Source organism: Herpailurus yagouaroundi, unplaced genomic scaffold, assembly GCF_014898765.1.
Source record: "Herpailurus yagouaroundi ecotype Mexico unplaced genomic scaffold, PumYag 140, whole genome shotgun sequence".
Classification (NCBI taxonomy): domain Eukaryota; kingdom Metazoa; phylum Chordata; class Mammalia; order Carnivora; family Felidae; genus Herpailurus; species Herpailurus yagouaroundi.
In genome coordinates, this window is record NW_024412395.1 from 17,297,626 (window position 1) to 17,309,620 (window position 11,995).

General features: G+C 41.7%; 1 long non-coding RNA gene across 1 annotated transcript; it reads left to right on the forward strand.

Annotated features, from left to right (window-relative positions):
* The first annotated feature begins 453 nt into the window (after window positions 1-453).
* On the forward strand, window positions 454-9,414 carry LOC121030471 (uncharacterized). The gene is made up of 2 exons (XR_005790234.1): window positions 454-613; window positions 9,324-9,414. It is a non-coding gene; the product is annotated as an uncharacterized LOC121030471 (long non-coding RNA).
* The last annotated feature ends 2,581 nt before the right edge of the window (window positions 9,415-11,995 follow it).

Genomic DNA, 11,995 nt, shown 5'->3' on the forward strand with positions numbered 1-11,995 from the left:
GGACTCCAAAACTTAACAGTATGGTTTGAGGAAAAAAACCCTAAACTTGTTTGAGAATTTGCCCTGGAAAAATCTGGTGTACTTAAGCTTACTTTGTATTTCATAACATTGAAGCTAGAGTTGCAACTATGTGCTCATTCCTGGCATAAACACATACTGAATCAAGTGTTGTTTTTCCATTTATTTAATAAACATTTACTTTTTAAATTTTTTTTTCAACGTTTATTTTTTTGGGGGACAGAGAGAGACAGAGCATGAACGGGCGAGGGGCAGAGAGAGAGGGAGACATAGAATCGGAAACAGGCTCCAGGCTCTGAGCCATCAGCCCAGAGCCTGACGCGGGGCTCAAACTCACGGACCGCGAGATCGTGACCTGGCTGAAGTCGGACGCTCAACCGACTGCGCCACCCAGGCGCCCCATAAACATTTACTTTTTAAACTATACAATTGGTTGCCACTCACCCTGAGACTCCACTCTGGTTCTGCACTGCGAGTGGTGAAGGCATTTATTGTCCTGACCCCAGAATTCCTCTCCCATGACCAGGACCAGCTCACCCAGGAGCTGCAGCAGCATGTGAAGTCAGTGACAGCCCCATGTAAGTACCCGAGGAAGGTGATTGAGGGCAGATGGATGGGATCTGGTCCCCGCCAGTGGTTCCTGGGGCTCTGCTGCCCCAAATCCCCTAGCGTGGCCATGGAAAAGCTTATGTAGCCAACAGATTGAGCATTTTTCTCTACAGAAAAAGCATTTAACTTGGTGGTTTGGGGGAGCCAACTTAATCAGATGGAATCTTTATCTTTTGTCAGAAAACCAAAAGGAATCCATGGCTGGCAGGTCAACCTAAAAGGAAAAAATCACACAAGTGCCTAGAAATATCCAAGAAGGTTATTTGTAATCTTTAAAAACTGAAAAAGAAATTCCAGATGACTTCCACATATTTTATGTATGTATTTATTTATTTATTTATTTATTTATTTATTTATTTATTTATTTTTATTTATATATGAAATTTATTGTCAAAACTTCCACATGTTTTAAAAACATTATTTGTATTAAGAAATACATTGTAAATTGCAGCACAGTACACATATAGATACATAACAGATAAAAGCTAATGAACTAATATTTATTCTAACATACAATACATTATGATAGTTTTTATTCTGCTTCATTTGTTTTCAGTGCCCTGTTCAACCTATGGAAATGTCTAGCTGTTGAGAAATGATTAAATTATTCATGGTATTTGATGTTCTTATAATTTAAAAAGATGATGCAGATCTCTAGTTTGAAACATCAATATCACAGCAATATCTTACTAAGAGAAAAACAGCAGGCTGTAAATGAAAGTACATAACATCCTATTCATTGAAACACAGTTTGAAAGGATACATATGCCAAAATTTTAACATTTCCTTCTTTTGTAATCATACGTTGCTGCATTTTCTGAATGTTTACAATCAGGACATAAAGCCATTCAGCTAACATTTATTGAGCATTCACTATGGGTGCCAGGCTCTGGACTCAAAGATTTACAAGTTTTATAATTTCATTTAATTCCCTTCAAACTTAAGATGGTGTAACCATCCATTTTATGGAGTGAAAATGGAGGCTCAGAGACTCCCAAGTAAATTGCCTGCAGTTGGGGTTAATAAAACGATGGAGGTGTGTCTCATGTTCATGAAATACAGCCAGACCAACACTAAACCATCCTACACACCTAGAAAACTGATTGGAGGATTAACACAACAATCTGCACAACCTGAACCACAGAATTCAGGTACATGGCACGGAGAGCTCAACTTGGGGAGCGAGAAGCGGCAAAAGGTAGGGAACCACTTTTGTGGGCAGAGAGAGGATGGAGACTGGGGAGAGGGGGAGAATATGGGGAAAGCACCCCTCCCCAAAAGGAGCTGGAGAGAAAGTGGAAAATTGGAAACAGCCACAGGGACTAAACTAAAAAGGGAGAAAAGAGAAAGGAGAGGGTTTAAATTCCATTAAGACTGTAAACAAGGGGAGCGCAAAGGCTGCAATTACGCAGCTCGATACCTGGCGGTGCTCTGGTGGGAAGGGGAGAATCCCCAGGAAAAGAGTGGGGTCTGGGAGGTTCTCATGCCACACAGGGAAAAGCGGTGCCACTGCTGGTCCTAGCAGACCCCGGAAGGCAGCCACATTCGCTGGTGCTGGGGCAAGGTTGTTGAGGGTGAAGCCTGGTGCCAGATGTGTGTTGTGATTTTCCCTGGTCGCTGAAACGCTGAGGCTATACTATCTCGCAATCTTTTTGGGGGGCGGGATGCCACCTGGCCACAGTCTGGGGGCACCAGCAACAGCAGGGTCCAGCAAGCTTACTGGGTGCAGCCGATATTCAGCCATTGCTGATTCTGCCACTGCTCGGTGAGACCCTCCCACAGAGGGGCGGAGCAGGTCAAAGCCACAGTCCTTCAGAAGTAAGGGGCTGGGGAAAACAGCCACATCTGAGACAAAACTTGGGAGAGAGGTACTGCCTGGGGCCTGGTCACGGAGAGTGGAAAAGCAGGGAGTGGATGAGAGCTGAAGACAGAGGACCGGTGTGCAATTGCTGATCTGGGAGAACCGACTGGGTGGCTGGGTGGCTCCATTTTTCACCACTCCCACCAATGCGCACCGCAACAATCCACCCCAGTAGGCTAGCAGTGCCATCTAGTGGAGAGCAGAGCTGTTACACTGAGCCCCGCCCAACTGGGCCAACTTCGACCTTCAAGAACACAAGTTTCACTATCGGCTTAGTTTAGGGACTATAAAGTGCTACATGGACTGACTTTAACAAAGTAATTTCAGTCCTACTTCAATCTGTTAGGTCCACCTATTCAATTTTCTTTCATTTTTTTTCTCTTTTACACTTTTCCTTGAAAACAGAAAGAGAAAAAATTCACTTTTATTTTCAATTTTTATTAAAAATATCTTTCTTTAATTTTTATTACTATATTTTTTATTTTGTGTAATTTTTTTCAAATTCTACTTTGCTTCCATCATTTTATTTTAGTCTACTTCAGTGTACTCACCTTTTCAAATTTGCAATTTCCTTTTTTTTCTTTCTTTTTTCTCTTTTTTGTTTCTTTTCTTTTTCTTGAATGCAGAAAGAGAAAAACTTCATTTTTACTTTCAATTTCCATTAAAAATATTCTTATTTAATTTTCATTACTATTTTTGCTTTTATGTAAATTTTTTCAAATTCTATTTTGCTTCCATCATTTTATTTTAGTCTACTACAGTGTATTCACTTTTTTCAAATTTTCAAACGATTTCTTTCTTTTTTGTTCTTTTTTCTCTTTTTCATTGCTTTTCTTTTTTCTTAAATACAGAAAATGAAAAAAATCATACTTTTATTTTTTATTACAAATATTTTTCTTTAAATTTTTTTCTACTATATTCTTTACTTTTGTGTATATTTTTTCAAATTCTATTTTATCCCCATCATCTCATTTTGGTCGACTTCAGTGTATTCATTTTTTCAAATTCTCAAATGATTTCTTTTTTTTTCTCCCCCCCTTTTTTTCTCTAACCTGTCAAACCACTTTCAACACCCAGACCAAAACACACCTAGGATCTAGCATCATCTATTCAATTTTGTGTGTGTGTGTGTGAGTTTTTAATTTTTAATTTTAATGCTTTTTTATTTTAATTTTTTTAATTTCAATTTTTCTACCTCATTAATTCCTTTTCTCCCTTCAAAATGACAAAACGAAGGAATTCACCCCAAAAGAAAGAGCAGGAAGAAACGACGGCCAGGGATTTGACCAACAAAGATACAAGCAAGATGTCTGAACCAGAATTTAGAATCACAATAATAAGAATACTATCTGGAGTCCAAAATAGGTTAGAATTCCATTCTGCAGAGATAAAAGAAGTAAAAAATAATGAGAATGAAATTAAAAATGCTATAACTGAGCTGTAATCATGGATGGATGCCGTGGTGGCAAGGATGGACGAAGCAGAACAGAGAATCAGCGATATAGAGGACAAACTTATAGAGAATAACAAAGAAGAAAAAAAGAGGGAGATCAAGGCAAAAGAGCACGATTTAAGAATTAGAGAAATCAGTGACTCATTAAAAAGGAACAACATCAGAATCATAGGGGTCCTAGAAGAGGAAGAGAGAGAAATAGTGGTAGAAGGGTTATGTGAGCAAATCAAGGTGGAAAACATGCCTAACCTGGGGAAAGACACAGACATCAAAATCTAGGAAGCACAGAGGACCCCAATTAGATTCAACAAAAGCCTACCATCAACAAGGCATATCATAGTCAAATTCACAAAATACTCAGGAAAGGAGAGAATCATGAAAGCAGCAAGGGAAAAAAGTCCTTAACATACAAGGGGAGGCAGGACAGGTTTGCAGCAGACCTATCCACAGAAACTTGGCAGGCCAGAAAGGAGTGGTGGGGTATATTCAGTGTGCTGAATCAGAAAAATATGCAGCCAAGAATTCTTTATCCAGCAAGGCTGTCATTCAAAATAGACGAAGAGATAAAAAGTTTCCCAGACAAAAATTAAAGGAGTTTGTGACCACTAAACTAAACCTGCAAGAAATTTTAAGGGGGACTTTCTGAGGGGAGAAAAGATGGAAATGTGTGTGTGTGTGTGTGTGTGTGTGTGTGTGTGTGTGTACCAAAAGCAGTAAAAGATTAGAAAGGACCAGAGAACACCATCAGAAACTCCACCTCTACAAGCATCATAATGGCAATAAATTCATATCTTTCAGTATTCACTCTAAACGTCAATGGACTCAATGGTCCAATGAAAAGACATAGGGTAACAGAATGGATAAGAAAACAAGATCCATCTATATGCTGTTTACAAGAGACCCACTTTAGACCTAAAGACACCTTCAGATTGAAAATAAGGGGATGGAGAACCATCTCTCATGCTAATGGTCAACAAAAGAAAGCCGGAGAAGCCATACTTATATCAGACAATCTAGACTTTAAAATAAAGACTGTATCAAGAGATGCAGAAGGGCATTATATCATAATCAAGGGGTCTATCCACCAAGAAGACCTAACAGTTGTAAATATTTATGCACCAAATGTGGCAGCACCCAAATATTTAAATCAATCACAAACATAAAGAAACTCATCGATAGTAATACCATAATAGTAGGAGATGTCAACACCCCACTCACAGCAATGGACAGATCATCTAATAAAAAAATCAACAGGGAAACAATGGCTTTGAATGACACACTGGACCAGATGGACTTAACAGATACATTCAGAACATTTTATCCTAAAGCAGCAGAATATACATTATCTCCAGTGCACATGGAACATTCTGCAGAATAGATCACATACCGAGACACAAATCAGCCCTAAGTAAGTACAAAAAGATCGAGATAATACCGTGCATATTTTCAGACCACAACACTATGAAACTTGAAATCAACCACAAGAAAAAATTGTAAAGGCAACAAATACTTGGAGACTGAAGAACATCCTACTAAAGAATGAATGTGCTAACCAAGCAGTTAAAGAGGAAATTAAAAAGTATATGGAAGTCAATGAAAATGATAACACCACAACCCAAAACCTCTGGGACGCAGCAAAGGTGGTCATAAGAGGAAAGAATATAGCAATCCAGGTCTTCTGAAAGAAGGAAGAAAGGTCTCAGATACACAACCTAACCTTATGCCTTAAGGAGCTGGAAAAAAGAACAGCAAATAAAACCCAAAACCAGCAGAAGACAGGAAATAATAAAGATTAGAGGAGAAATTAATGCTATTGGAAGCAAAAAACAAACAAACAAACAAACAAACCCAAAAAACAGTAGAACAGATCAATGAAACCAGAAGCTGGTTCTTTGAAAGAATTAACAAAATTGATAAACCACTGGCCAGTTTGATCATAAAGAAAAAGGAAAGGACCCAAATAAATAAAATCAAGAATGAAAGAGGAGAGATCACAACCAACAAAACAGAAATAAAAACAATAATAAGAGAATATTATGAGCAATTATATGCCAATAAAATGGACAATCTGGAAGAAATGGACAAATTCCTAAAAACGTATACACTACCAAAACTGAAACAGGAAGAAATAGAAAATTTGGACAGACCTGTAACCAGTAAGGAAATCGAATTAGTAATCAAAAATCTGCCAAAAAACAAGAGTCCAGGGCCAGATGGCTTTCCACGTGAATTCTACCAAACATTTAAGGAAGAGTTAACACCTATTCTCTTAAAACTGTTCCAAAAAATAGAAATCGAAGGAAAACTTCCAAACTCTTTCTATGAAGCCAGCATTACCTTGATTCCAAAACCAGACAGAGACCCCACTAAAAAGGAGAGCTATAGACCAATTTCCCTGATGAACATGAATGCAAAAATCCTCAACAAGATATTAGCCAACCGGATCCAACAATACATCAAAAAACTTATTCACCAAAACCAAGCAGGATTTATACCTGGGATGCAGGGCTGGTTCAATATACGCAAAACGATGGGATTCATCACATCAATAAAAGAAAGGACAAGAACCATATGATCCTCTCAATAGATGCAGAGAAAGCATTGACAAAATACAGCATCTTTCTTGATAAAAACCCTCAAGAAAGTAGGGATAGAAGGAGCATACCTCGAGATCATAAAAGCCATATATGAATGACCCAACGCTAATATCATCCTCAATTCGGAAAAACTGAGAGCCTTCCCCCTGAGGTCAGGAACAAGACAGGGATGTCCACTCTAGCCACTGTTATTCAACACAGTATTGGAAGTCTTAGCCTCTGCAATCAGACAGCACAAAGAGATGAAAGGCATCCAAATCAGCCAGGAGGAGGTCAAACTTTCACTCTTCACAGATGACATGATACTCTATGTGGAAAACCCAAAAGATTCCACCACAAAACTACTAGAATGTATTCATGAATTCAGCAAAGTGGCAGGATATAAAATCAATGCACAGAAATCGGTTGCATTCCTATACACCAAGAATGAAGCAACAGATAGAGAAATCAAGGAATCGATCCCATTTACAGTTGCACCAAAAACCATAAAATACCTAGGAATAAATCTAACCAAAGAGGTGAAAAATCTATACACTGAAAACTATAGAAAGCTTATGAAAGAAATTGAAGAAGACACAAAAAAATGGAAAAAGATTCCATGCTCCTGGATAGGAAGAACAAATACTGTTAAAATGTCGATACTACCCAAAGCAATCTACATATTCAATGCAATCCCTATCAAAGTAACACCAGCATTGTTCACAGAGCTAGAACAAATAATCCTAAAATTTGTATGGAACCAGAAAAAACCCCAAATAGCCAAAGCGATCTTGAAAAAGAAACCAAAGCAGGAGGCATCACAATCCCCGACTTCAAGCTATACTACAAAGCTGTATTCATCAAGACAGTATGGTATTGGCACAAGAACAGACACTCAGTTCAATGGAACAGAATAGAGAACCCAGAAATGGACTCACAAACATATGGCCAACTAATCTTTGACAAAGCAGGAAAGAATATCCAATGGAATAAAGACCGTCTTTTCAGCAAGTGGTGCTGAGAAAACTGGACAGCGACATGCAGAAAAATGAACCCGGACCACTTTCTCACACCATACACAAAAATAAACTCAACGTGGATGAAAGACTTAAGTGTAAGACAGGAAGCCATCAAAATCCTTGAGGAGAAAGCAGGCAAAAACCTCTTTGATCTTGGCTGCAGCAACTTCTTACTCAACATGTCTCTGGAGGTAAGGGAAATAAAAGCAAAAATGAACTACTGGGACCTCATCAAAATAAAAAGCTTCTGCACAGCAAAGGAAACAATCAGCAAAACTAAAAGACAACTGACAGGATGGGAGAAGATATTTGCAAATGACATCTCAGATAAAGAGTTAGTATCCAAAATCTATAAAGAACTTATCCAACTCAACACCCAAAAACAAATAATCCAGTGAGGAAATGGGCAAAAGACATGAATAGACACTTCTCCAAGGAAGACATCCAGATGACCAACCGACACATGAAAAAATCCTCAACATCACTCATCATCAGGGAAACACAAATCAAAACCACAATGAGATACCACCTTACACCTGTCAGAATGGCCAACATTAACAACTCAGGCAACAACAGATGTTGGTGAGGATGCGGAGAAAGAGGATCTCTTTTGCATTGTTGATGGGAATGCAAGCTGGTGCAGCCACTCTGGAAAACAGTATGGAGGTTCCTCAAAAAACTAAAAATAGAACTACCCTATGACCCAGCAATTGCACTACTAGGCATTTGTCCATGGGATACAGGTGTGCTGTTTCAAAGGGACACATGCACCCCCATGTTTATAGCACCACTATCAACAAGAGCCAAAGTATGGAGCCAAATGTCCATCGATGGATGAATGGAAAAGGAAGATGTGGTATATATATACAATGGAGTGTTACTCGGCAATCAAAAAGAATGAAATCTTGCCATTTGCAACTACGTGGATGGAACCGGGGTGTATTATGCTAAGTGAAATTAGTCAGAGAAAGACAAAAATCCTATGACTTCCCTCATATGAGGACTTTAAGGGACAAAACATGAACATAAGGGAAGGGAAACAAAAATAATATAAAAACAGGGAGGGGGACAAAACCGAGGAGACTCATAAATCTGGAGAACAAACTGAGGGTTACTGGAGGGGTTGTGGAGGGGGGAATGGGCTAAATGGGTAAGGGGAATTAAGGAATCTACTCCTGAAATCATTGTTTCACTATACGCTAACTAATTTGGATGTAAATTTTAAAAAATAAAAAAATTAAAAAAATAAAAGGATGGAGCTGGAACTCAGACTTACATGTATCTAACAACAGAGATCATGCTTTGAGTGTTAGGCTGTACTGCCTCATAGAGAGGAGAATGCAAGATGCATACCAGTTAGTATGGACTAGATGTTATTGTGGGTAATAAATAGCCTCAAAGTCTTAATGGCTTATAATAAGGGAAGTCTCTTCCTTGCTCATGCCACATGTCCACGATGGTCCTCCTGAGACCAGGATAAAAGAGCACCCATCATAGGTAACTCCCAGGTGCCATAAGAGATGGACAGAGAGGTGACCAGACACAGTTGTTCCCAAGTATTGTGTTTGAGGTGGCACAATTCACCCCCACTCACATTTCACTAGTTAGAGCACATCACAGGCCTGTGTCTAGCTTTCCAGGAGGACAACGTGGCATGTTTGGTGGAGTCTAGTGAGGCTACCACAAGGTACCAGCCTGTCTGGGGACTGTGCAGGGGCAAAGGAGGGACGTGTGGAATATTGGTAGGAAATGGTAGCAGGACTAAGGATGGGTTCTTCCTCAACTAGGTGGAATTTGTCCCAGAGCTGCCCAAAATCATCACTGGCAAGACTAAGAGAAGTGAACTTTGGAAAAAGGAGTTTGGTCAGATGTAATCAGCAAAACACTCAGAAACCACTGTGTGGTCATGGACAATCCCTGACTGCCTCAGTTTCCCCACAATGGAGAGGATGAGGAGGGAGTGTTGGGCAATGATCTGTAACTGCATCAAGAGTGCCCACATTCCAACATTTTTGTTCTTTTAAATTAGTATCAGTTCCTATCCTTCCTCCAAATCCCTGGGTAAGTGCTCAAATGTGGCCTGGGTAAGAGAACACTGACATCAGCAGCCAAGGTGACCCTGTGTTGTGGTTTTATCCTGTGAATGAACTGGCACTAAATGCTGTCCTTGCATAATTCTCTCCAAGTCCCATAAGAGAAATTTCCAGGGCTAGATTCTCCCTCCTGGTTCCAGGGGCCCTGGGTGACTCCTTATGCCCGTTCAACAACTAGGACACAGAGGTCAGGGGGACACTCCTGTGGCCTCAGGTGTCCATCTCTGCCTGGTTTGCCCATGCCCTGCTGGAGGTGATGCCAGGGCCAGAGCTAGTGAGGTGTCTGGGGAAGGGAGAAGGGGCCGAGGGCAGCCCAGCGTGGTGACCCCACTTGCTTGTAAGACCATGGCTCACTGCTCCATCCACCATCCCATGGATCTGCTGCCTCTGCTGCCTCTGAATGCTGCTGCTGCTTCCCGGCCCCAGCCTGTACCAGCACAGGTGAGTGAGGGATCTGCCCCTTGGGGACTCACGAGTCCTGCAGGACTCCTCCAGCTCTTTCCCAGGGTGCCCAATCCTGCCTTCCTTCCGTGGGTCCCAGGAGCTCTGTTTCCCCAGCCCTCCCTTGGGGTCATCACTCACTTACCCTTCCCAGGGTCCAGGAATAGTATTCTCAGCCTCACCAGGGGCCCAGAGCCCCCACTCCACCCCCACTTTATCACCTCCTCCTGCCATCTGCAGCTCTCCCAGCTGCTGGCCTGTGATTCTGAGCTAACCCTTCACTCTGTCCATCCCTAGGGACTGAGATGGCACCACAAAGGCCGGGGGTGGGGGGCGGGGGGCACCAGAGGATGAGAGAAAAACGGGCAGAGGGAGCTGAGCCTGAGGGTGGGGAAAGCACATATTGTCTCTTGCTCATCCACCCCAGGAGTCACCCTTGAAGGGCCTCCTCTGCAGCTGCTTACTTCTGAGCTGCACAGACACACATGTGCAGAGGAAGAAACAGACACCACAAACACAGAGACACACAGGCATGGAACCACCCACAGCCTCATCTGGGGACTCAGGTATGGGGCTCATAGACAGGCTCACACACAGACCTACACAGCAGAGGAAGAGAGAGGGAGAGGAGAGAGGGAGAGTGAGCGAGATCTCTCTCTCTCTCTCTCTCTCTCTCTCTCTCTCTCACACACACACACACACACACACACACACACACACACACATACAGAGGTACATACACTCAGGGATACATACATTCAGGGACATGTGCAACACTCCCATGAAGGAAACCCTACACACACTGGGCACACACAGAAACCATACACACACAGTTGTGATCAGAAACACCCAAAGTGACAGCAAATTCACACATACAACCATTACACGCACAGACACGAAACACAGATACACACAGATACTCCCACAGGGACACACGTACCCGAGAGATACAGATAATGCATACAGTCACAGACACAGAGATTTGCACAGCAGATATATGCTCATTCAGAGACACAGACACAGACACAGATAACACATGCATACAGATAAACACAGGAGGAAAATGATGAGGGAGCATAAGGCAAGCTGCCAGGCCTCAAACCCCTGACCCCTCCCCCAGGTGGGATATGTGTGATATCCCTTGGGCACTCCTGGCTGCCCAAGAACAAAGCGAAAGGAAAAAAAACAAATGGTTACCTGATAGAGATCATAGTCCCGCAGGGCTTGTCTCCATCTATTTGCAAATATCTTAGTAAATCACGAGAAAAAGGCAAAGTCAGTAGTAATCTCCAGAAACCTATGGACTTGGTTTCCTAGAGCCCCAGCATCATCCCTCCATAGTGATGCCATAGGAAACTAAGGCAGAAGGAAATGGCAGATAGAACTAAATTTCCTTATAACCTGCAGCCCATTGACAGATATTTGAGGCCAGCAGAGTGAAACATTTCTCCAGGAACTCCCTCTGTCTTAATGCTAATGCTTTGCAAGAGGGCAAACAACCCTAGTTTGACAATAGCTAGGCCTCCAGTATCCTGGGAGTCTTCTTTAGCATATGAAAGTCTCATTGGAAACTACCTGGACTTGACCTCCCTGCCAGCTCCACAGTATATAACTATTCTCTCCTCATGGTGCCTGGGCAGCTCTTCAGCCAGGGCCACTGGTCCTGTCCCCGTGCTTTAATGAAATCACCTTTTTGCACCAAAGACGACTTCAAGAATTCTTTCCCCACGAACCCCACTGTCACCCCCAAACCTCATCAGAAAACATGAAAACAACCAAATAACTGGAAATTCATGTCCACAGTCAATATACCCACAGACACAGAACTCCGACTCAGGTACATGATGCATATTACACACACACACACACACACACACACACACACACACACACTCCAGGACAGCTCTGGCACTCTAGTGGAGGCC